Consider the following 26,399-nt stretch of genomic DNA (forward strand, 5'->3'; position numbering starts at 1 on the left):
GGAGCTGCAACCCATGGGCTTTAGTGGACATCCTATGCCCGTGGGCCTGAAGATCACCGTGGCACTCAACTTTTATGCCTCCAGCTCTTTCCAGAGATCCTCAATGATGACATGTGTGGGGTCTCCCAGGCAGCAGCCCACTGCTTCATCAAAGAGGTGACAAATGCCCTGTTCAAGAGGGCTGACAGCTATGTGCATCAGGACTGATCCTGACACTCAGATGGAGAGGGCCATTGGCTTTGGTGCCATTGCTGGAATCCCCCAGGTGCAAGGTCTTATCGATTGCACATATGTAGGCATCAAGGCTTGATGGAGTAGCCAGCGACCTTCATCAACAGGAAGGGCTTCCATTCCTTCAGCGTAAACCAGTCTGTAACCACCAACAGAATTTTTTGCAAATGTGTTCCTGCACGATGCCTACATACTTAGACAGTGGCAAGTGCCGCAGCTTTTCAAGCCCCCCCACCGCCCTCCCCAGCTTGCCTTCAGGGATGGATTCTTTGGGATAGGGGTATCCATTGAAGACATGGCTACTGATGCCTGTGATGAACTCTTGCACTGCAGCAGAGGAGAAGTACTATACCTGCCAAGGATCTATCCGAGCGACTGCTGAGCAGGCCATTGGGCTGCTGAAGATGAGATTCTGGTGCCTCAATTGATCCGGTGGAGCCCTGCAGTATGTCCCAGAGAGGGTCTCTTGTATCATGGGGATCTTCTGTGCGCTCCTCAATCTAGCACTACAGAGGGGTGGGGGGGGTGGGGTGGTGCTTGCATCAAGAAGACACGATTGATTGCCAGTCCTCACCCGATGCAGAGGATGTGGAGAAAGATGTCAAGCTAGCAAGTCAGGAAGGTGAAGCCCTTGCATTAGAAGAAAGGGCCATTGAGAGACGCACAAGGAAGGCTCAGGGCAATCTCATACTTGCCAGGCTTCTGCCATCATGATGCCCATTCCAAGTGAACTCAATAAATACCTCACTGTATTCCATATGTTGCCTCTTTCCTATCGCACTCTGGCACCTTGTGCCCAGACTCTCAGGCACATGCACAGAGCTGAGAAGGTGACTATACGTGGCCTGCTCCTGTACAGGCAGCCCATTGAAGCAGCAAGCATGAAGGTGGCATCTGACAGGGGCAGCAAGGAAAGCATGAGAGCTTCTCAACAATGAAAGTGACCTCCATGTATTTGTGTTCACAATACCTAATGGCAAGACCAAGTTGCACACACTGAAACCCCTAGTGGGTCTACGTGCTCTTCTTCACATGCTTCCGTGAGTTTCTACAAAGTGCTCCACTGCGCTGGCAGCTGAGGTGGAGGCAGGCTGCTGAATGCACTGCCCATTGGCCTGGGATGGCTTTGACGGCCATCCTCTGGCTGCCTGAGGCCTGGAGGGCCCCAGCAGGCTCAGTGTTTCCTGCCTAGGTGCAAGACTCTCCTCAGTCGTCGCAGCTACTGGAGCTGGGCTCACTGGTGGATGTGTTGAGTAGCAGCCTCCACATTCAGAGCGCCCTGAGGGGAAGCCTCAGATGTAGAGGGCAGACTCTGTCCTTCCCTTTCAAGGCTCACTTGAATCTCCCTGATAACCATAGAATGATGAGCAGAAGACCCTCCAGGCTCCTCAGCCCCCTTTTGCCTTGCCACTGCAGCGTTGAATTCATGGCCAAGGTGAAGATATGCAGATCTGCACGCAACTCCGGGATCTGGCTCACCGACCTCTCTATGGAGGAAGTCATACACTCACAGACCTGGGAAATGGCAGCACTCATGGCATGAATGGATTCCTCCATAATCAACGCATGGCTGCACATTGCCTCTGCCAGCTCCGCCAGAAGTCCTCCAATTGTCAGTGGTCTCACCTGTCATACCTCTGTCAGCTGTTCAGACTCATGGATGGTGCTCTCACCTGCTTGTGACCCTGTTTCTAAGCCCCAGCACATATCCACTGAGTCTGTGCTGGTGGAGGATGCAGAGGAACGATGTGACGGTGCGCCCTCTGAGGATTCTTCCTCCTCCTCTTCAGATGAATGAGATTCCAAAGGCACCAGCAAACAATCTTCCCTCCAAGGTGCATGACCTGCATGAGAAAACATAAACATTTAGGAGTTCTGCTGCATGGATCTGCCTATGCCAACCATGCGTGATGTAGTTCTCTAGGACATCGATGGTTGGCACATGAACACAATGCCTCATCAGAGGGGGACACAGAGAGGGGGACACAGAGGGCAACAGAGGGAGAGTGACAGAAGGAGAGGGACAGAGAGAGGAATGCACTGAGAGGGAGTCAGAGAGAGAGGGTGACCGAGAGAGAGAGAGACAGAGAAAGACGCACAGAGAACAAGCAAGATCATTCTTGACATCTATCAGGAATACCCCAGATCACTATATCAAGTGGTGAGTAGACATTGTCTACTTCTGCAAGCAAAAACAATGCCAGATATCTGACTAAATCAGTGTTCAACATAGTAACGAGAAAGTAAGTTTATAAATTAGTCTTCTCATTTAAAGCTTGTTCACAAAAAGCACATTTTTTGTGGTTTTGATTAATAGTAAAATAAATTTCTAATAGCTTTATTTTTTCAGAATTTTCTCACTTATGTATAAAATTATAATGCGGCCCCTCACGCAAAAAGGTTGGATAACCCTGATGTGCATAGATCCTTAAAATCTCATGTACAGGTACAAAAAAATAACCAAAAAAGCTAATGGTATGCTGGCTTTTCTATCTGCACAACCATAATATAAGCTTCAGCTATACAAGGCCCTGGTTAAACCAGACCTGGAGTACTGTGAGTAATTCTGTGGAAGGATATATTGGCCTTGGAAGGAATACAGTATAAATTTACCAGAATGATACCTAGACTCAAAGGGTTATGTTATGAGGAGGGATTACACAAATTAGGGTTGTATTCCCTGGAATTTAGAAGAGATGTGATCAACATTTTCAAGATAGTAAGGGGAACAGATAGGGTAGATAGAAAGAAATTATTTCTACTGGTTGCGAGTCTAGGACTAGAGGACGGAGCCTAAAAATTAGAGCTAGACCTTTAGGAGTGAAGTTAGGAAACACTGCTACACAAAAAGGGTGGTAAAAGTTTGGAACTCTCTTCTGCTAACAGCAATAGATGCTGGGTCAATAGTTAATTTTAAAACTGAGATTGATAGATTTTTGTTAACCAAAGGCATTAAGGGATATGAGGTAAAGATTGGAGGGTCTATGGAGTTAGGTCACAGATCAGCTATGATCTCATCGAATGATGGAACTGGCACGAGGGGCTAAATGGCCTACTCCTGTTCCTGTGTTCCTCTATTCAGCAGCAGCAACATAGGACTGCACCAAAAAAAGCTACTTCACTTGAAATAACCACTTGGCCCACCAGAAATCCTGCCCTTCTAAGAGGTGAGCTACCTGTCAGGGGAGGAAAACACGTGGGCAGTTTGCAAATATGATTCAAATGAGGTCCTATCATCAAAATGATTCATCATCTCACTGAATCCATCAAGTAGGCAGCTTACTCACTTCACCCACTGAATGCCCAAACAGTATCAGAAGTGAACATTGGCCCCAGGGAATGTGTGTTTCATTTGGTTTTATATAAAAGAGTTATTATTTTACTTTCGAGTGGTTTTATTTGGAAAAGGCTTGTTTGTTTCTTTTGAGGCTCCTTGTTTAATTGAAAAGTCTCCCTCAAAATTGTTTCATTTCTTGTGAATTCCTTAAAATAGAAGGGATCGTTACAAAATGGTTTTCCTCCTGGGCTTTGCCCTTTTTATGATTTATTTGTTGGGGGAGGAAGAGAAGGAGGAACAAGGGATAACATTAGACTTTGTTGCCATCGGTGCCATCTGCCACACAGCTTCGGAGAATCATTGCGGTGCATTCATGTGGTTCTAATGCTCTGCAAGCAATCGCCTTTTTATGCCAGGACCAATTAGATCATCGTCTAAATCTCGACAGCCAGAGTTTGACAACTCCTGAGCTTCTATTCAAGTCCTCATGCTCCACCTTCATTACTTGCTTCACTGTATCTTCACAAGCTCGACACAATTCCAATTCTTTCATTTCCACACTCCAGTTTCTTCATTTGAATAACATAAATATTAAACATGTCAATGTTTTAATAAGTCATTTTTGGCACAATAGACAATGTATTAGGTGTTGTTCATACATGCAATTTGTATTTATTGACAGAGTCATCTTTTTATTTATTGACAGTATTTAAAAACAATAGCCCAGATATAGCTGGAGCAGGGCATCTCATGCTGTGGCCCATTAGTTTCACTTGTTTCCCTATTTTCAGCGTGACAGGGCTTTGCCCTGTAAGTAACTTCATGTGGAGGGTGAGGACGAAGCCATCGTTTTCACAAGGCTAAGGGCAGAGCTGCGAAAATTATCCAGCAAAATGTGGCGATCGATTCGCAATACACAGGTTATCTCTTCCTTGCCACAAGTTGCTGGACCAGTTTAACGAGGAGCTTGTTAAACATACAGTTATTTTCGCAGCAAATTCTGGGCTATTAGTTTATTTTGATTCCAAGAAACAATCCAAAATCACTGTGGCCTGGATTTTACAGCCCCATCACTCCTGAGGCAATATCAGAGGCAGTGGGGTGGACACGGAGTATTTCGACGGTTGGCTGGGGTGTCGGCGGGGCGGAGGGCCCATCACCTCCCTGTTGCCCAGTGATCGTCCCGGGAGTGGGATAGGCCAATGATAGGGCGGCACAGTGGCGCAGTGGTTAGCACTGCAGCCTCACAGCTCCAGGGACCCGGGTTCGATTCTGGGTACTGCCTGTGTGGAGTTTGCAAGTTCTCCCTGTGTCTGCGTGGGTTTTCTCCGGGTGCTCCGGTTTCCTCCCACAAGCCAAAAGACTTGCAGGTTGGTAGGTAAATTGGCCATTATAAATTGTCACTAGTATAGGTAGGTGGTAGGGAAATATAGGGACAGGTGGGGATGTTTGGTAGGAATATGAGATTAGTGTAGGATTAGTATAAATGGGTGGTTGATGGTCGGCACAGACTCGGTGGGCCGAAGGGCCTGTTTCAGTGCTGTATCTCTAATCTAATCTAATCTAATGATGGCCTTCCCACTCAGAGGCCAAATGAGGCCCTTAAGTGGCCTATTATTGGCCAATTAAAGGTCTCTTTCCACCGCCGTTGGGATCTTACCAGTGGCGGGGGGGGAGGGGGGGACCTCTGCTGGATGGGGAGGATGCCTTGCAGAACGAGGCGCCCTCCCTGTAAGATTTGGGGGTGTCCTTCCTTCGTGGGCCATTTGTGGCCCATGGAGGACCCCCACCAGAAATCACTTTACCCCCCGCCCCCGAGCTGAACGACCATCTCCCCAACCCCTTCACTAGGGCTTTCCGGACTGTCCCCGGCAACCCCACTTCACCTACCTCTGGTGTGGGTTTGCACCACTGGGCCTGGTCCAAGGCCTCCTCAGTACCAGCAGTGGCCACTGTTCCCATTGGTGCTGCTGATACTGCTGAGCTGCCAGCCTTCTGCTTTGTCAGCAGCTCTTGGAGGTGGGATCCCCATCCTTTTAAAGTCATTAAAGGGATGGGGATCCTGCCTCCTGAAACTTTGATTCAAAAAGCCCAGAACACTGCTCAGTTGTGCGGGGGAAGTGGGGGGCATGAAAAGACAGTGCCAGGATCTCCACCTTCAGCACAAAATCCAGTCCTCTGTGTGGGGAGGCCCTTTACAAATTTATTTTGAAATACTCCAGCCTTTATGCTGCCAGATCTGGAGTTCCATCTCCAGTACTATCACTCCAACCCACAATTTATTCATCATAAATCAAGGCTCCAAAGCCTCTGTTACTATAAATAGCATATTCTCCCACTCTTCGATTTATCTATTGACATATTAAAAGAGTATTTCAGTGTGCTGTAGATGTCATATTTTCATTGGCTGTCACTGTTCGGTGAGCTGAGAGTGACAGCCCTTGACATTAAGGCAGAATATGACCAAAGAGAATCAGGGGACAATTCGCCACTGGTTGGAGTCATCCCTAGCACAAAGGAATATGGTTGTGGATGTTGGAGGCCAATTATTTAAGCTCAAGGACATCAATGCAGGAGTTCCTCAGGACAGTGTCCTAGAACCAAACATCTTCAGCTGCTTCATCAATGACCTTCCCTCTATCATAAGGTCGTGAATGGGAATGTTCGCTGATGATTGCACAGTGTTCAGTCCTACTCATAACTCCTCAGATACTGAAGCAGTCTGTGCCCACGTGCAGCAAGACTGGAACAACATTCAGGCTTGGGCTGATAAGTGGCAAGTGACATTCATGTTATACAAGTGCCTGGCATCTCCAACAAGAAAGAATCTAACCATCTCCCCTTGACATTCAGTTGCATTACCATCATTACCATTGATTAGAAGCTTAACTGTACCAACTACCTAAACACCGTGGCTACAAGAGCAGGTCAGAGGCTGGGAATTCAGCCGTGAGTAACCCACCTCCTGACTCTCCAGAGCCTGTCCACCATCTACAAGTCACAAGTCAGGAGTGTGATGGAATACTGTCCACTTGCTGGATAACTGCAGCCCCAACAAGACGCAAGAAGCTCAACACCATCCAGGACAAAGCAGTTGCTTGATTGGTACTCCATCGACTGCCTTAAACATTCACTCTCTCTACCACTGGTGCACAGTGGCAGCAGTGTTTTTCATATACAAAGTGCACTGCAGCAAATCGCTAAGACTTCTTTGACAGGACCTTGTGAACCTGCAACCTCTATCACGTGGGAAAACAATGGCAGCAGGCGCATGGAACACCACCATCTGTAAGTTCCCCTCCAAGTCCATGACTTGGAAATATATCACTATTCCTTCACTGTCACTGCGTAAAAATCCCAGAACGCACTCCCTAACAGTGCTATAGGTGGACCTACACCAGATGGCCTGCAGCAGTTCAAGCACGTGGCTCACCATCACCTTCTCATGGGCAATTAGGGACAGAAAATAAATGCTGGCCTTACCAGCAATGCCCATATCCCTTGAACAAATAGCAAAAAGCACACTGGATGCACAATGCCCCCAGATATAAAATGGAGCAATGAGATTTCTCACTGGATTTTCATCAGCATGAGTGTAGGCTTCAGCTGGAGATGGAAACATACAATTGGAGCAGACCAGCCCAGTGACAGAAAGATTAAATGTGCATCAGGTTTCCAAAGGGCATGTAACAAATGTGAGGAACTTCAGAATAATCATTGCTTATTGGCCATGAGGTTGATGAAACTGGTAAGTGACTCTCTTGGCAGCTCCCTAATAGTTTAAAAGTGTTCAAAGTTAATGCTGTCTGAAGGTTTTCAATTTGAGAAGTTTGTCCCGTATTGCTATATGATTGCCTCATGCTTCCAGAGGCAGCCTATCCCATCCCAGAACTCACCTGGCAACAACCCCAGGATAAATAGCAGTACACCTAGTATCCCATCACTGCACTTACTCACCAGCTCAGAGATCTCAGGCTCAGAGGAAGGTTTTGGATAGACAGCAGGAGGGAAGCACAAACAACAAGTTAAAGAGTGCAGGTGGGCAGGAGCAGAAGCAGGGAAGTCACCTTGCTTGCCAGCAGTTAAGGTCAGGGAACCAAATCTCCAAGGCCTAGATTTTAAGAGGAGTGCTTTCTGAGCAGGGTCATTGATTGGAATCATTGGTGGTTCAGCTCAGAATATTCCAACAAATGGCAGCTAGTACAGAGAAGTCCAATAGGTTACACACTTAAAAACGGTTTCCACCTAACTTCCATTACTGTGTTCACCCCATGCCTCCAATTTTAGTATTATAAAATACTAAATATTGTCTGCAATAAAAACAAGAAATGCTGGAAATACTCCGCAGGTCTGGCAGCATCTGTGGAGAGAGAAGCAGAGTTAACATTTTGGGTCAGTGACTCTTCATCAGAACTGGCAAAGGTTAGAAATGTAATAGTTTTTAAGCAAATAAAGCGGAGGTGGGGCAAGAGATAACAGAAGTAAAGGTGTTGATAGGACAGGGTCACAGAAAATAACTGACCAGAAGGTCATGGAGCAAAGGCAAATGGCATGTTAATGGTGTGTGGAAAGGCAAAGCGTTAGTGCAGAGAAGGTGTTAATGGACAGAAAAATTTACAGCCCTGGCCCAAAGCACAAACATGAAAAAAAACAATGGACAGGCACATGGTAAGAAAAATGAATGATGAAACAAACAATGTTGAACATGACTCCCTTTAACCACAGATTCAAAACAACTACAACGTATATTTGTATAGCACCTTTAATGTAATCAAACGCTCCAAGTTGCTTCATAGGACAATTATAAACCAAATATGACACCGAGCCACATAGGCGTTATTAGGTCAGGTGACTAAAAGCTTGGCCAAAGAGGTAGGTTTTAAGTAGTGACTTAAAGGAGGAACGTGAGGTAGAGAAGTGTCCTGGAACTCCCTTCCTAACAGCACTGTGGGTGTACCTACACCACATGGACTGCAACGGTTCAAGAAAGCATCTCACCACCACCTTCTTAAGGGCAATTAGGGATGGGCAATAAATGCTGGCCTCGCCAGCGATGCCCACATCCACAAATGAATGAAAAAAGAGCTTTGACAACTGAAGATGTAGAGAGAACCACTACGTGTGAAGCAAGTAAAATACTATGCCAGTAGTCTGTCTTATAATTAATTTCTCTCTGTAGTAGTCATGAATGATAATTTTCGTAGTCCTGAAATAAACCAAGTAATTCTCTGAGTCAACTGCCTTGGCTTATATAATGGTCATTCCTCATTGCAGAATGCAAGAAATTAATAGAAGTTAAATGATTGGTACTTAAGTACTTGGAAATGGTGATTCTGCTTTTTTCTAGAAAAATCAGAGATGTTAGTTTCATGTAACTTTCATAAAATGAGCTCATTTCGGAATTTCATTATCTCGCAGCTTCAAAACATGTCCAGCATTCCACAGCATTAGCATTTCAAATTTAATTCCTTTGAAATTATCTTCCAGAATTTTTTGGAGAAAAAGCAGGGCTTATCTGCCAGGACTAAATCACTGTTGATGCAATATATATGGTTAACTTAAAATATTTGGGCTGGCATCATCTGCTAGTACACACCATTTAAGCAATTTGGGCAATACTACAGAGTAACTTATCAGTGTGGGACATATTTCAATACAGGTTCCGTTTTTAAATTGGTAAGCTATTCAACGATTTACTATTCTCCAACTTGGAATGGCAACTATGATTTTACTGATCAAACATTTATACCACTGTGTAACTATCGGCTCCCATAAAGGCTTACCAGGCTTATTCAGTGAGTAGTTCAGCTGTACAAAGCATTGAAGGATCTCCAACATGTGCTGAATTCACTGACCTTAGATAGGGCGGTGATGGGGCTGCTACAATTGACATTGGTGCCCTGATGGAAAAGGAAAAATCATCTTCGCTCCTGCCTCCTAATCACTATGCATTGGCTCATGCTGAAAGTACATGCATATGGACAGGATTGGGTTTGGTTGTAATGCCCCATGTAGTTTAATAGCCTGCTGACAGTTACTGTTAATGGTCACAAATGAAGAATAGCCATTTGGGTGAGAGGCTGGAGGGCAATCTGCACCAGTGGAGCCATGGAAGCAAAGTATTGAAAGAGAGAGCACAGGGAAACTGATGAAGGTGAAAAAAACTTTACATGACCACTTCTTCTCAAGTAATGATCTATGTGTTAGCATTCGGATTTCCCTGCACAAATGAGCTCCCTGCTCACTGTAGAGAGCTAACATTTTCAATTCCATGCAAACCAACAAGGCTGAGAACATGGATATAATTTCAACTTTATTTTATTGGTAGCCAGTTGGCCTCCTGCACCAAATTGAAAGAAGTTGCTTTTATATTGGCACTGGATTAATTGGAAATCCAGGGGACACCCCGATTGTAAGAACTCTGTAAATCTCTGGAAGAAATACACAGCACCACCTTCTGGATCTCTGCTCAAAACTGAACCTTTATTTTTGACTCCTCCTATTGGCACACTGTACATGCTCCACCAAACACATACAGTGGTCTCAAATGAATAGTACAATACACAATACACTACATCCCTCCCCTTCTTGGTAAATGAGAGGGATATTGTCTTTTTGTTTATTTTGAATCAGTACAATATTCGAACTTCCAGGATGAGCTATCTGTTTCATGGTGTGTTTCAATGGTTTGCTTTCATAGTTCTGCTTGGACATAACTTCAGTTTGTAACATAATTGCTTAAGTATAGCAGACATTTCTGCTCATGAGTAGGATATTGACATGTGTCATCAGGTGTTGTCTCATTTACCAACATGTACTTTATCTGAAATGTCGATGTCTGGATCGGATGCAACGCATGCGGATGGTGTTTGCAACACTTTGAAGAATGACATGTTTCATGTGATGATTTGTGAACTCTGCTTAACAGTGATCATTGATGCTTTTGTGTTGGTCACAGCAAATGGCTGGATGTCATGGGGGCTTGTTTGCTTTCCAACATAACCATCACGTTTTACTAGCACTTTGTCTCCTGGCTTTTGCAGTGTAGTTCTGAATTTCTTGTTTCACTCTCTGTTTGCTCTCATCCTTCTGTCCTTTATCACATTTGCATATGTGTTTATCATTAGCTTTGCAGAGTAGATCAGGAAGATGTGTTCGCATACGATGTGCGAAGATGAGCGTTGCTGAAGGCTTTCCAGTGGTCAAGTGAAGAGTCACTCTGTATTGCAAAGCAGATGATCTAACTCTTGCTTGCATGACTTGCTCTCAGCAATAGGTGTAATCACTTTTTTCAAGGTACACATGAATCTCTCAACTTCTCCATTAACTCTTGGTCAACAGGTTGTAGTTTTCTGGTTCCTTCTCTGTCTGCTTTCTGTCATGAAACAGTTGATGCACAACTAGATGCACTTGGGATCTACATGCAGCTTCAGTTTGCCAATACCCGTGAAGCAGTCAGCATGCAGTTCAAAAACACTGTTGGTACGTGGAGGAACTACATATGTGAATGCAATCATGCGCAGATCTATTGCTGTGTGGAAACTGATGAGTATGTCACTTTGTCCAGATATGACATAGAATACAGCATTTGTTCTGGTGTCTTTGAATGTGACTGGCATTTCAAAAGTCCAGAGAACTTACAATGGTTTGCTCCTGTTGTAGGGGAAGAAGTTTGTTGAATATTTTACCTCCCATGACGTTCACAGATGCTCCTGCATCTATGAGAGCATCTACTTTCTGGGAACCAACAGTCACTGTCACACGTGGCTGCTTACTGTGTCCGGAAGAGAGCACAGAAGTATATTTAGGGCCATCTATTTCTACATTGGGTACATGGTCTCACCCTTTTGGTGAGATATGTGTACGTGGTACCCTTTTGTTAGTATGGTCTTAACAGTTGATTCTGCTGATGAGCAGCAAACACGAGCAAAATAGATCCATAAGCTTTACACTGCTTGGCAGCAGCAGGGCATACAGTCTGGTGTGGATAAGCACCGCCATAGTGGAAGAATTGCTTGGACAAGTCATGATTCTGTTTGTGAGATTGCTGTCATTGTTTTGCAGGTGGTTACCTGGCACATGAGGGGTGAACTTGAAGTGTGGCAGTTGCTGTTGGCAGCTTCAACTTCAGCAATTCTGGACTCTGAAAAGGATATATGCATCCTGCATACGGCCCCTCTCGAGGGACTGTGTGTGGTTGTAAAATGAATGATGTGTGCCTCTCACTGAGATGCAGCCAAGCCTCAGGCAGCATGTCCTGCTGCCCTTCCCCAATGCACATGACTGTGTGGTCATTCCCTTTCCACCAAACAGTCCCTATTGCTCTGCCACATACAACATCCAGAGTGTCCAAAGTGTTTGGAGTTATCACCTTAGTAGCCTGGATAAGGTCATTGACCCACTTCCAGCAATGGATCCATGTCCTGGGGGTGACCTCACTGCTGATGACCTCCTCCACAATCTCTGTCCAGGCTTGCTTGGTCAGACAGAAAGAGTCCTCCTCCCATCCCTGGGATGAGGACCTCCAGCCTTTCCCTTGCAACCTTGAGGAGAGCCTGCAGGGAGGCATGAGTCATGGGACAACCTGGTGTCTTCCTTTAGCCATGGTCACCACAGGCTCACGTTCAGCTCATTGACTATCAAGAAGCAGAGGCAACAGAATGGGTTACGAGCAGCAGAGGCAGCAGCAGAGGTCCTGGGCAGCAGAGGCAGCAGAAGGGGTCCTGGGGCAGCAGAGGGCTGTAAGGAAGTCACTTTGTTAAAGCAGGCGGGAGTGAATGCAGGGCTGGCAGGCCTCTAAATATGGTGCCAGCACCTGCCATTGTGTCAGATGACAGTGATGACAGCACCTCATTCCCCACCTCTGATCATCGCTTGCACAGGCCCTGTGTCTCCGCATCATTAATTGGCCGGCCACAACGTGATCGCGGTCGGCCGGCCACATTTCGGTGGTGCAGCGATGACGCCTGCTTCTGGAGCTGCTGCCAAGAGCTGAGGCGTTAGTTTAAAATTCCTGGAGTCTACAGGGGTTTATGATTTGTATTTGCCATTTATAAGAAATTACACGAGACCTGCAAGTTCCATCTATAAGGTTTTATTGTATCATCAAAACAGATTCAAAACTACCTCCACCACGCAATCTAAAGTTAGTTATAAAAAATCCTACAATGCAAGCAGTACATCAATAATATTACAAGATACAACCACGAACAATGATCAGTCCTTTTTGATTATAGGTCCACGTGGGCAGGATGCCTGCCCAAGTCACATCCTTCCTACTGCAGCACAAGGTTCCTTTAACAACAACTTTTATACATTTCTTTCAATAGTGGACAGAATGTTACACTGATAGGACCTCACTGTCTCATTAAAATTCACCTTAGGCTACAATGTCCAATGGCATGTTGAGTTATTTGTTTCAACCATGGAGTTAGAACCCGTCCAGACATTGTCCACTTTTCTTAAACTTCCTTCAGTGAATTTCCATCACCCTTGGTACTGTAAATGTCTTCAGCTCATTATCATAAATGCAGCAGCAGAACACCCTCCTTTTCTTGAAAGCAAAATACTTTGGATGCTGGAAATCTAAAATAAAAACAGAAAGTCCTGGAAATACTCAGCAGACCTGGCAGCATCTGTGGATCGAGAAGCAGAGGTAATGTTTCAGGTCAGTGACCTTTCATCAGAACCCTCCTTTTCTTCTTTTCCTGGTCACAGATTCCAGGGCCAGGAAGATAATTTAACAATCAGAATTCCTCAAATCACTGACTTCTTGCAAGTTGTTGCTTGATGAATTAAAAAAAAGTTAATCTGATACTAGAATGCACAAAAAAGCACATAATTGCTTGAGGAGTTAACTTCTCTGCATTTCAAAAGAAGACAACCAATATCAGCTTATGTGAGCTTCTTGCAGCTTTCAAGTAAATTTAAAGCTTTAAACATTCTATGTTAATTATTCGGTTAAATTTGTGCTGCATGCTCTTTTAAATGATTGCTGCGTGCAGCCAGCACCACCCACGTTGTTCAGTGGCTGCATATGTCTGTAGTGGCCCTGCTAACATGAGTAACTAGCGCTCCCTGAAAGTAGCCTGCACCTCTAAAAGGGGAGGTGCATTGTGACTGCAAGAAATGATGGGCGTTTCTTCAAAAGTCAATATAGGTGCGATATTTTGAGCAATGGCCAAACATGGGAGAGAAATAGAGGGCACCAATGTTTTCAATCTGTGCACTGGAGGTCTTGGTTGAAGAGGTGAAAAGAAGAAGGGACATCCATTGTTTGCAAAGGAACAAAGGTCCTCCAGACATATGCTCAGGAGGTAGTAGGAACAAGTAGCAGCAGAGGTCATTGCAATCTTTTTTTATTCATTCATGGGATGTGGGCATCGCTAGCCAGGCCAGCATTCAGTGCCCATCCCTAATTGCCCTTGAGAAGGTGGTGGTGAGCTGTCCTCTTGAACCGCTGCAGTCCATGAGAGGTAGGTACACCCACAGTACTGTTAGGAAGGGAGTTCCAGGATTTTGACCCAGCAACAGTGAAGGAACGGCGATATAGTTCCAAGTCAGGATGGTGTGTGACTTGGAGGGAAACTTGCAGGTGGTGGTGTTCCCATGTATTTTCTGCTGTTGTCCTTCTAGTTGGTAGAGGTTGCGGATTTGGAAGGTGCTGTCTAAGGAGCCTTGGTGCATTGCTGCAGTGCATCTTGTAGATGGTACACACTGCTGCCAATGTGCGTCGGTGGTGGAGGGAGTGAATGTTTGTGGATGGGGTGCCAATCAAGCGGGCTGCTTTGTCCTGGATGGTGTCGAATTTCTTGAGTGTTGTTGGAGCTGCACCCATCCAGGCAAGTGGAGAGTATTCCATCACGCTCCTGACTTTTGCCTTGTAGATGGTGTACAGGTTTTGGGGAGTCAGGAGGTGAGTTACTTGTCACAGGATTCCTAGCCTCTGACCTGCTCTTGTAGCCACGGTATTTATATGGCTACTCCAGTTCAGTTTCTGGTCAATGGTAGCCCCTAGGATGTTGATAGTGGGGGATTCAGCGATGGTAATGCCATTGAATGTCAAGGGGAGATGGTCAGATTCTCTCTTGTTGGAGATGTCATTGCCTGGCATATGTATGGCGTGAATGTTACTTGCCACTTATCAACCCAAGCCTGGATATTGTCCAGGTCTTGCTGCATTTCTGCACAGACTGCTTCAGTATCTGAGGAGTTACGAATGTGCAATTATCAGCGAGCATCCCCACTTCTGACCTTATGATTGAAGGAAGGTCATTGATGAAGCAGCTGAAGATGGTTGGGCCTTGGACACTACCCTAAGGAACTCCTGCAGTGATGTCCTGGAGCTCAGATGATTGACCTCTAACAACCACAACCATCTTCCTTTGTGCTCGGTGTGACTCCAACCAGCGGAGAGTTTTCCTTCTGATTCCCATTGACTCCAGTTTTGCTAGGGCTCCTTGATGCCATACTCAGTCAAATGCTGCCTTGATGTCAAGGACAGTCACTGTCACCTTAGAGTGTTGCTCTAAGAACATGGATGCAGTGCAGGAAGAAGTTTAATGATCTGACATGAGTTATGTCGGTGAATGTGCTCATCTTCAAATGACACATTGTACTACTAGCCTTATCCACTTCTCAATTCTCAAGGTGGAAGGAATTAAGGGGAAAAGTTTGAGGCAATATCTGGTAGTTACAGTCCTTTAAGTTCAATGTGGAGTCTTTGGTTGCTGGTATGTCTTGCAATTCATTGGGGCCAGTTCACGCTTCAACTTGTTCCAATTTAGGAGTCTTTTCTCTCTTGAGGTTTACGTGTCTTCCGTGGGTCTGGTGGCTTGGGAGAAAGCGAGAGAGAGAGTGAGAGTCTTCCTTGTTCCAGCTTCAGTTTCAAACTGCCTTCTGTGTCTTTCTATGTGGCACAATTCAAAAAGCCCCAGGTTGCCCAGAAGGTTAGTCATGTGACTAGCTCCTTATTTGGAACAGTCGCTTCTGTGAGGTTTGTGGATTGTATTACCTTAGCAGTCTCTGGAATGTGCTTCCTTACACTTTCAATGTCTGGTGATCAAAATCCATTCAGGTTAATTGGAGCAGGGAATAATCCTTTGTCTGCACAAGCAGCATCTCTTGGTTTGCAAATGTCCTTCCAGCTCAGTGTCTGGTGATCTTCAAACAGGTCATTTCTTCACTCCAGCAACAGTTTAAAATCAATGTTCATATGACAAAATGAATATGCCTCATTCTTGACAGGTGGGGGTCTGAATGACACAGTGCATGCTCAGAAGGAATCAGCTCCTGAGGATTCATCATCCATGAAGTCCTACTGCACACAGTGGCGCAGTGGTTAGCACCGCAGCCTCACAGCTCCAGCGACCCGGGTTCAATTCTGGGTACTGCCTGTGTGGAGTTTGCAAGTTCTCCCTGTGTCTGCGTGGGTTTTCTCCGGGTGCTCCGGTTTCCTCCCACATGCCAAAGACTTGCAGGTTGATAGGTAAATTGGCCATTATAAATTGCCCCTAGTACAGGTAGGTGGTAGGGAAATATAGGGACAGGTGGGGATGTGGTAGGAATATGGAATTAGTGTAGGATTAGTATAAATGGGTGGTTGATGGTCGGCACAGACTCGGTGGGCCGAAGGGCCTGTTTCAGTGCTGTATCTCTAAACTAAACTAAACTAAACATGAACACCCTGGCAGAGAGAAATGATATGAATTACTACTGGCAAATAAGAGTGTTGTAATTTATCATTATGAAGATGATCATATTTCATTCACTGCTGAAATCAAATCAACATCACAGCTGTTGTATGACATGTGGGTCGCTGATATTTAATTCTGTCACCAGATATCCTAGAGGTCCTCATCTTCCCATCTCTGATGACTAGGGATGCCGAAGTGCCACTGATCATCATCAGTGCTTCCTCCTTTGCTGGGATATCTGTGGAAGAACCCCCGATGCTCTCCCTCTCCCTAGCATTTTGTGCTCTCTTCTGTAACAGGAGAATGTGCATGTGTATTCACATTTCTTGGCCTGTTTAAGTTGTTAAAGATTTCCTGCACTGAATCCAGGAGTGTGGCACAATGCTCCTGCTGCTGGCCTCCTGGACCACCACCAGCCTGTCTTCTTTATGGCAGCAGCAAGCTTCTTCCTCCCACTGCTGGGGGAGAGTATCTGGTTCCTCACCAGCCCTAGCAGAACATCAAGGGAAGTGTCATTGAAGCAGCTGCAGCCTTTGAGCCTCTGCAATCCATTGTCACAACTTGTCTTTTCTTTCTTCCAACTCCCAACTACTTCAAATTCTGTCTTTGAATTGGCCCTTTAAATACTGAAGTTTAGATTCTGTCATGTGGGTCCTCATCACGCCTACTGCTGTGCAGTCTACAACAAACCCAGAAGGAAAGTGATTATGACCTGGCTGTGTTAAAATGCCACTGACAGACATGTTAAACTTACTTCCAGATTTCCAATAGGGTATCAGACAACTTCCCAGCCTCCAGTGTGAATACCACTTCCAACACACCTTAGAATTAATATTGGAGCTAATGGATCCATGCAGTAACTGGTGCTCACCATTTAATGTATACAATCATATGTTCGGTCCTCATTGTAACATGTGCGTTCTAGCCAAAGTCCCAAATGACCATCAGCATCTCTCCCCGTTCGAGAGAGACAGTTAGTAATGTATAGCTTGAAGGGCACCACTCCTCAAGCATGGAGCAAGGTGAGGAGGCAGGCCTCCATGAACTACCACAGCTGGTATGGGGATTGAACCAACACTGTTGGCATTTTTTTTTGCATCAAATGCTAGCCATCAACCCAACTGTACTAACAGACCCCCTAATTTTAACATAATTCCAAATTTTCTGACCATTTGGTGCATTCCTTTTGCTCGAACATGTGCAATTCTTTTTGGCAATGTCCTGCTTCATACTGGGTATTGTTTTGATTATGACTGGGTCTTGGTCTAAATATTGTTTTATTCAATTGATATCAATTTCTGCTTGTTAAATTGCAACAATGTATCCTCATTTGTCCTTTACTACCATCATTTAATAATGCATCAGTAATTTTTGTCTTTTCGAGTACTACACATTGCATTCCATGTAATTTTGCATTCCATTTGCAATTCATATGCATTCTGGCATTTCATCGCTGTCTGTGTCACTATAGAAGATGATAATACAATCTATCTTCATAAATAGCCATTTGGTATTTTATTTTTATTTATTTAGAGATACAGCACTGAAACAGGCCCTTCGGCCCACCAAGTCTGTGCCGACCATCAACCACCCATTTATACTCATCCTACATTAATCCCATATTCCAACCACATCCCCACCTTCCCATATTAGGGGCAATTTATAATGGCCAATTTACCTATTAACCTGCAAGTCTTTGGCTGTGGGAGGAAACGGGAGCACCTGGCGAAAACCCACGTGGTCACAGGGAGAACTTGCAAACTCCATACAGGCAGTACCCAGAATCGAACCCGGGTCGCTGGAGCTGTGAGGCTGTGGTGCTAACCACTGTGCCACTGTACCACTGTGTGGTAGTACAGAACGTGAGTGTTGCTGAAAATAGAGAGATTTTGTTGGAACTTTTTGTCTTGCACTCATCAGGGCAATTTCACAAGAATACCAATGTAAGGGAAAGCAACAAATTTATACTGTTTGAGAAAAGAGTGCTGATTGGTTGGCAAATAGACTCTGATTGGTAGAGGCGTTGCCATGGAAAATGCACTAGTTTATGGTGACAGACAGTTAACTGCCAAGCTTTGTTTGAAATTTAAACCAGGCAGCTTGGCTCTGATTGAAAAAGGCATTGCCCTGAAGAATGAACCAGTGAATGGCTGTCACTTACTTTCTTTAGCTGAAACAGGCGCAATGTGTGTACATGTTCTTTCTGTCCGCAAAGAAAGGGCCCTGTGTATTAATATATGTAGCTTCCAGTATGCACAAATGTGACACACACACTGTGAACCTAACTGACAATCTTAAATTGGTGGTCTGCGTAATTCTTAGCACACTGAGGATTTTTTGGCAAATGTTGTTCAATCGCAGAATCACATCTAATGTTGGACACTGTGTTTTGAGTCTTGCAAGCACAGGCTGGTTGGGTATGGCCTGTACCTTGCCTGCAAACAACTGAAGGGACATGTTGTTTGATACGATCCGTCATTTGCTAAATAATTCTCCATGGCAACGCCTCTACCAATCAGAGTCCACTTGCCAACCAGTCGGCACTTTCTTCTCATACAGTATAAATTTATTGTTTCCCTTAAATTGGTATTCTTGCAAATTGTCCTGATGAGTGCAAGACAAAAAGCTTTGACAAAATGTTTCTATTTTCAGCAATTATCTCCATAAGTTTAAAATATAAACAAACCGGGTTAGAATTGTTACTGCTGGCAGTAACAGCTTTCTCACTGATGGTGCCAATGAGCATCTGGAACTGAGATTTGCTTTCTGCCATTTCTCAATAAAATGAAATGGTCAACTATCTGGCGAGTGAATTTTTGCCATTCTATTTAACTGCCAAAAATAGAGTGGAAGAACAGACCTATGAGTGACTGTTACGGCATGTATTCACCCGATACATTTGGTGAGTGTGATTATCAGGGAGAAGCAACAAATTGCATAAAGGTAAGGATATGTGGTCGTAGTAAATGAAGAATGGGGAACTGAGGAAATGCAAAGAATGAAAAGTATGGTTGCATTTACAAAGTGAGTGGGTGTGAGGAGTCATGTGAGGATTTAGCTTGACAAGGCAGGTCTGGGGTGCGGGTGATGCTGACAGGAGGATGCAAGTGAATATGCAGCTGTGCTCACTTTTCCTGACTGGCTTCAATGTTACAATGTAGGAAATGTGGCAGCCAATTTGTGAATAGCAAGGTTCCAAAAACAGCTAAGTTACAACAACCAAATAATCTGCTTTAGTGATGTTAGTTGAGGGATAAATATTGGCCAGAACACCAGGGAAAATTCCCCTGCTTATCTTTGAAATAATGGCATGGAATCTTTTGCATACACCTGTGAGGATAAATGGAGTCTCAGTTTAACATCTTATCCAAAAAAACGCCTCTGACAGTGCATCGCTCCCTGAATACCACGTTGGAATGTAAGCCTATATTTTCTGCTCAAGTCTAAAGAAAATAAGTGACAGCCATTCTTCAGGGCAATGCCTTGACCAATCAGAGCCAAGCTGCCTGGTTTAAGTTTCAAACAAAGCTTTGCAGTTAACTGTCAGTCACCATAAACTGGTGCATTTTCCATGGCAGCACCTCTACCAATCAGACTCCATGACTTGAAATTAGAACCTTCTGACTTAGACATAAGAATGCTACCAATGGAGACACAGTTGACCTGAAGAGGTAATATCAGACTGTTTTCAAATTAAAAACAAAAATGCAGAACCCTCTGAATATCATCAGGAATATGCCTTTAAGGGAGGACATCATTAAATGTATCTCAAAAATATGTAGTTATCTGAATGTGGAGCCCAGAAGATCAAAAGTGCTCCTCTGGATTCACTCCAGTCCCAAAGACCATTCTTAAACTCCAATCAGCCTCCTCCCAATTGCTTTTCTCCCCCATCTTTCACCCCCAAGCGTCCTTTCACTCCCTCCCCACCCCCCCCCCCCCCCCCGCCACCCCCCAACGAATGCCCCTTCCCTGACAATCACCTCCCTCTCGTCTCCCTGGCTCTACCTGAAAGCCTTTGCCAGTGAGGCATTTGGCTCAACTTCCTCAGGACAATTAACATCCACAGATCATCAGAAATATGTTGATCAGAGTTGAAGTTCAATTTTGGGTGAGGCTCAGGCTTACGGCTTCTGCTGCGTACTCCCAATTCACTACCTAGTTCAGGTATGAAAATGTTTTGAAATGAATTTCCACTTCAATATCTCTATAGTCAGTTGCATGTTTTGCACTAAGAAACAGTAAGTTAAAATATATGCTAAGCAGCAACTAGTAATATTTTTATCTACAATTGCAGATCTCTTCGCTGTAACCCTTTAAACTTCATGAAGAAAGTCAAGATTCTGGCAATATTCCTTACCATTTAAATCATATGAAGTTGTTCTGTGAAATTTTAGGGGCCTAGTTTAATCCATAATAGCTTAACTTAATTTTTTGAAAGAGTAAATTTGAGTGCTTATTGCTTCTTTTGTAGTAGCTTTCACGTAAAGCCTTCCTTTAAAAAATAGAACAGCAATGAAAAATCATTACCTTATTATAAAGGAAATTCTTCTTTGCAGATCTTCCCAGGAAGCAGGCAGGAGACATTGTCAGCTATCAAACATAACATCATAATGGAATTCTCTACGCCAGAGACCTGTGGATGTTCAGTCATTAAATATATTCAAGATCGATAGATTTTTGGATTTTAAGGGAATCAAATGATATGGGGATAAAGGGGGAAAGTCGAGTTGAGGTAAAAGATCTGTCATGATTTTATTGAATAGCGGAGCAGGCGTGAAGGGCCAAATGGCCCACACCTGCACCTGGGCGTGAAGCACGGAATGCAAATAGAAAAGAGGTGACGGACTGAATGCATTAAGGTGAGTCTTGATTGAGTTCACGCAGAGGGTCCATCATGATGGCTGGAAGCTAGTAAGTATGAGACTGTCTCTTGCCTCCTTGGCCCATCTGCAATGCGCCTGGCCTCCTGTGCAAGGGGTTCAACATCTAGTGCTGGCTGCTCATCACCTCCTTCCGCACCTTCCTTGTTGGTTGAGGAATGGCAATCAGTCATGTCCTCTTTATGCTAGGTCTCCCCCCTCAGTAGTGCTAGATTGTGCAGAACACAGCAGACCACCACGGTATGTGAGACTCTCACTGGGACAAAGGGCAGGGGTTCCACTGGATTGATCAAGGCACCGGAATCTCATCTTCAGCAGTCCAAAGTCCTGCTCGATGGTCATTCGGGTAGAGCCATGGCAACTATTGTACCTCTCCTCTGCTGCATTGCAAGGGCTCATCACAGGCGTCAGCAGCCTTGTCTTCAATGGATAGTCCATGGCCCCGAGAATGCATCACTGAAGGCGAGTGGGGAGGCCTGGAACCTGGGACTGTCGAAGTATGTAGTTGGCATGGCTGCATCCCACGAAGCGAGCAAATACCTACAGGAAACATCTTCAGTGATCGCAGACCAGTTGAACATTAATGGAATGAAAGCTTTTCCTGTTGAAAGTGGCTGGCTAGTCCATTGGAGCCTTGATGGCCACATGCGTGCCATCTATCACACCTTGCACCTGGGGGAATCCAGCGATGGCCCCGAATCTAATGGCCCTCTGTGCCTGACTGTCAGGGTCGGTCTGGTAGCACACGTAGTAGCTGGCCCTCTTGAACAGAACATTGGTCACCTCCTTGATGCAGCGGTGGGCGGTTGCCTGGGAGACCCCACACATGTCGGCATTGGATCCCTGGAAAGATCCAAATGTGGAAAAGTTTAGTGCCATGGTGATTTTCAGGGCTACTAGCAGAGGGTGACCATCTAATCCCATAGGTTGCAACTCATCCTGCATCATGGCACATAAGATAGCCTCCCTGGAGAGCCACAGTTTTTGCTGACAATGCAGCTCAGACATTTGGAGGTAGCTGAATCGAGTTCGGTACACTCTCTGGTGCAGGCGCAACTGCCTGCTGGCCCTCCCTCCATCAGAGGTGCTGCATCACTTCACTAGGCTCCACAAAGACAGGATGTATGAGACCCATTCCAGCTGATCAGTAGGCCTCCAGAGCACTGTCCTTGCAGAGATGAAATTGCCTTGGCACCAGGTACTGTTACCCGAGATCAAATCCACCTTTACTGCCACCCAAGACCAAGCCCACCCGGCACCGCCACCCGAGGCCACACCCACCCATGCAAAGCGCACAGCACTGCAAGCCAATAATGGCCTCTGCTCCCCCCTCTTCCCCTATCCAGTGCTCATCATGGTTGCCTTCCCATTGTGGCACTGTGGCCTCGCCCCAGTGTTGCCACCTTTCAACCTCCGGGGATCCGAAGGTAGTTGAGGGACCCCGTCATCCACTTAATTCCAAGCCTCCTATTGAATCGCTTTCAATTCCACGCAAATGCATTAGAACTATCCGTTCAACAATTTAAATTGCACTCTTGTCACATTGGTGCGACAGTGCCATCTTGGAGCTTTCCTGCTGCTGACTAATCTGGAAACAACGTCATGAGGTCAGGTTTCTAGCCGGATGAGTCCAGTGCTATTCTCCAGCCCCCCCCATGCCTCCATTCCCACACCAAACAGCCTTCAATAAAGTCCAGTATTCTAGGTGTGGTCTCACCAATTGTAGCAAGACTTCTTTATTCTTGTAATCCAATCCCCTTGTAAGAAAGGCTAACATGCCATTTGCCTTCCTAATTGCTTGCTGTGCCTGCACGCTAACTTTCTGTGCTCCTTGTACATCTCTCTGAACATCAACATTTACCAGTTTCATGGCTTTTAAAAATTATTCTGTTTTTCTATTCTTACAACCAAAATGAACAACCTCACCCTTTCCCACATTATACTCCATCTACCATCTTGTTGCCCACTCACTTACTTGTCTATATCCTCTCTGTGTCCTCCTCACAGCTTATATTTCCACCTACCATTGTATCATTAGCAAACTTAGCTACATCACTCTCTGTCTCTTTGTCTAAGTTATTAATTTAGATTGTAAACAAGCAGACCCTGCCAATTCCCAATAAAATCAGCAATGCTCTTAGCAACCTGGAAGGCTTGGCAACAATTGATTCCCACTGAGCTAGCCATGGCAACATGCTTCACCCCTCTCAGACATAACAGGGGTAATATAAAACATTTTGGGAACAGGCCAACAGAGGAAAGGCCAACACACCAGAAGGTTTACTAGACTAATGCCTGGAATGGGCAGGTTGTCATATGAAGAAAGGTTGGACAGGCTAGGCTTGTATCTGCTGGAGTTTAGAAGAGTAAGAGGTGACTTGATTAAAACGTATAAGATTCTGAGGGGTCTTGACAGGGTGGATGTGGAAAGGATGTTTCCCCTTGTGGGAGAATCTAGAACTGGGGGTCACTGTTTAAAAATAAAGGGTCGCCCATTTAGAGGAGAAATTTTTCCTCTCAGAGAGTTGTGAGTCTTTGGAATTTTCTTCCTCAAAAGAGAGTGGAAGCAGAGTCTTTGAATTTTTTTAAGGCAGAGATAGATAGATTCTTGATAAGCAAGGGAATGAAAGGTTATCAGGGGTAGGCAGGAATGTGGAATTGAGGTTACAATCAGATCAGCCATGATCTTGTTGAATAGTGGAGCAGTCTTGAGGGGCCAAGTGGCTTACTCCTGTTCCTAATTCGTATGTTCATATGTATGTTCCTATGTAACCTGTGCCTTTTTGTCTGACGTCAATGCTACCTTTGTCCCTTTTCACCTCATTTCGTCCTCCCTGATTGATAGATATTAATTGCATTGATTAGTCAACAGCTCCATTATCATTGTATCATGTGACTACCAGGATGGTAGAAGGCGAACTGGATGGACTGTGGTCTTTTGTTGTCTGGCAACTCCGATGTTCCTGTTTTTTTTCCCAGATCAGATTAAATTTTCACCCTGGCCCCAGCTCTGAAAACTGAAACCATCTAGTTGGGCCAAAATTTATGCTCCCGAAAACACCAATTCAGAACCCCCACATGCACCCTCTTACTAATGGAATGCTTAGCAGGCCATGCAGGAAGCGGCCGGCGGCACCTTGTACTGCAACAATGTAGTGCTAGCCCTCCATAGTGCCATCTCCAGCAGCACTACAGCAATGAATTTCGCGTCACTCATCTTTCAATTTAGCACTTTACAACCCTCTGGACACAATGTTGTGTTCAACAATTTCAGATCACAAATGCTGTTCCAATTTTTTCAAGCAGCAGGTGCTGGTAATGCCTTTTTGTTGCCATTTTCAGCTCCTCTCGATCCAACTTTTGTTTTTTTACTTGTCTCATTACCATCTTCTTTTGCCTTGCACCATCATACCTTCTGTCATTTCACATTTAGACCGGGATTTCATCAGTCCCCCGGCATTCCCAACGGCAGAACCAGAAGTCAATGTAACTTCTGCTTTCCCATTTCCCACGCAATTTTGTATATAAATGAAGCATGCAGTGACAGGCACAGGGAACATGTGGGATTCGGCGATGGGGACGGCCTTTCATTGGTGGAACCCACTGTCACTGGGCCAAGCACCACAATCACCACGGCTATAAAGCATCCTGTGCTTGAGCCTCAAGCATCAGAAGGCTTCCTGTCAAGTAAGTCTCTGAATAGGAGCCTGAAATCAAGTTTGAAAAGAATCCAAAATGTTTTTGCCTCCCTTAATTTTTGTGATCCAGCACCAACTTCAGATCATGTACTTTATCTCTGCAGCCCCACTGAAGAATATGTCAGCCAGCAGACAATGTCCCAACCCACAGTTCAGTGATACCTCCCTGCAGTTTCTCCTCCAGACCATCAGGGAAAGGCGAAAGGTCCTCGTCCCAGCAGATAGAGTGTGAAGACCCTCCTCCCTGACCAAGACAGCCTGGATGGAGGTCACAGAGGAGGTCTCGAACTGTAGGGTGGTGTGCAGAATCTGGGTATAGTGTTGCAAATGCATCAATGACTTGCTCAGATCGGTGAGGGTAAGTGATCTTGGCAAAGCTGCTCCACTATTTGTCATGCTGGCTTCATCTCTTTAAGAAAGAGGGCAAACAAGGCTTGCATTATATTGCGTGAGCAGCCTTGGTGCCATACATAAATGATTTTGCGCAAAGTTCACGATTGACATTGCTGTTGTGTTTGGATGTGTCATGCAAAACCCAGTCCTGAATGAGTGATGGTGATGCATGTTTACAATGGTTGTGATTCTTAACAAAAGAATTCTCATCCCATCTGTACTGTCTCCTGCAGGACAAACGCACACACAGGCCACACGTGGCAGAGCCACCGCGATATTAAGCACGACGGCTCATTTCATTTAAATAGCCAGGGCGGACCACCAACCGCGCCACCCACCCCCCTGCCCATGATTATGCGGGGGGAGCGGGCTGTCCATTAAGGGGCTTTGAACCCTGCCGTTCAATTTAAATATTTAAAGATATATTGATTTTAAAAATCGAAATAAATTTATCTTGCCCCACTCCTACCCCCCATTAACCGTAGAATTAATTACTTGCCCTCTCCCCCCCCAAAACACTTACCTTGTCCACCTGACCTTCCCCCCACAAAGTTCATAAACTTTACACTATAACCCTTCCCACCATCTCCTACACCAAGGATGTTACTTTGACCCAGCTGCACCCCACCAACCCCCCATCGCACCCCACAATCGCCACACCCCCCCCCCACCCCCCGCCACACTGAGAAACTTACCTCCTCCCCACGTGTGTTCCGCTTCAGTTCCCCAGACAGGGATCTGAAGGCATGAGCTTGCCAGCCAGCAGCAATAAGGTTGCAGGGGAACAGGGGACAGAGGCGCAGGTCAGATTAATTAATTAAATTTAATGGATTTAAATATGTTAATGGGTGTTCCATTGCTGAGCAGCGGGAGGACTACCATGAGGCCTCGCCGCCGCCGGCGAAATTGGGCTGGGTCCTCCCGGTGTCAGTGTGCGTGGCGGCCCTCTCCCAGAGGCATTTTCCGGCACCCCCTGCCACGACCCCCAACGTCGGGGGGTCTGTAAAATTCAGCCTGTTGTCTTATGAATCAATTTGTACTATTTGTTTCAATGATATTTTGCGATGGCTTCTCCACTTCACTTGGCTCTGCCCTTTTATTCCTGGGTGTACTGTTGTTCCAGTAAGTTTGTATTCAGCAGAAGGTGCCTGAGGGAAACCGTTGGCCTATATTGAGGTTTTTGGAGGAGACAGCCACCAAATGAGTTCAATATCTGGGACAG

Source organism: Heterodontus francisci, chromosome 1 (genome assembly GCF_036365525.1).
Source record: "Heterodontus francisci isolate sHetFra1 chromosome 1, sHetFra1.hap1, whole genome shotgun sequence".
NCBI classification, from domain to species: Eukaryota; Metazoa; Chordata; class Chondrichthyes; order Heterodontiformes; family Heterodontidae; genus Heterodontus; species Heterodontus francisci.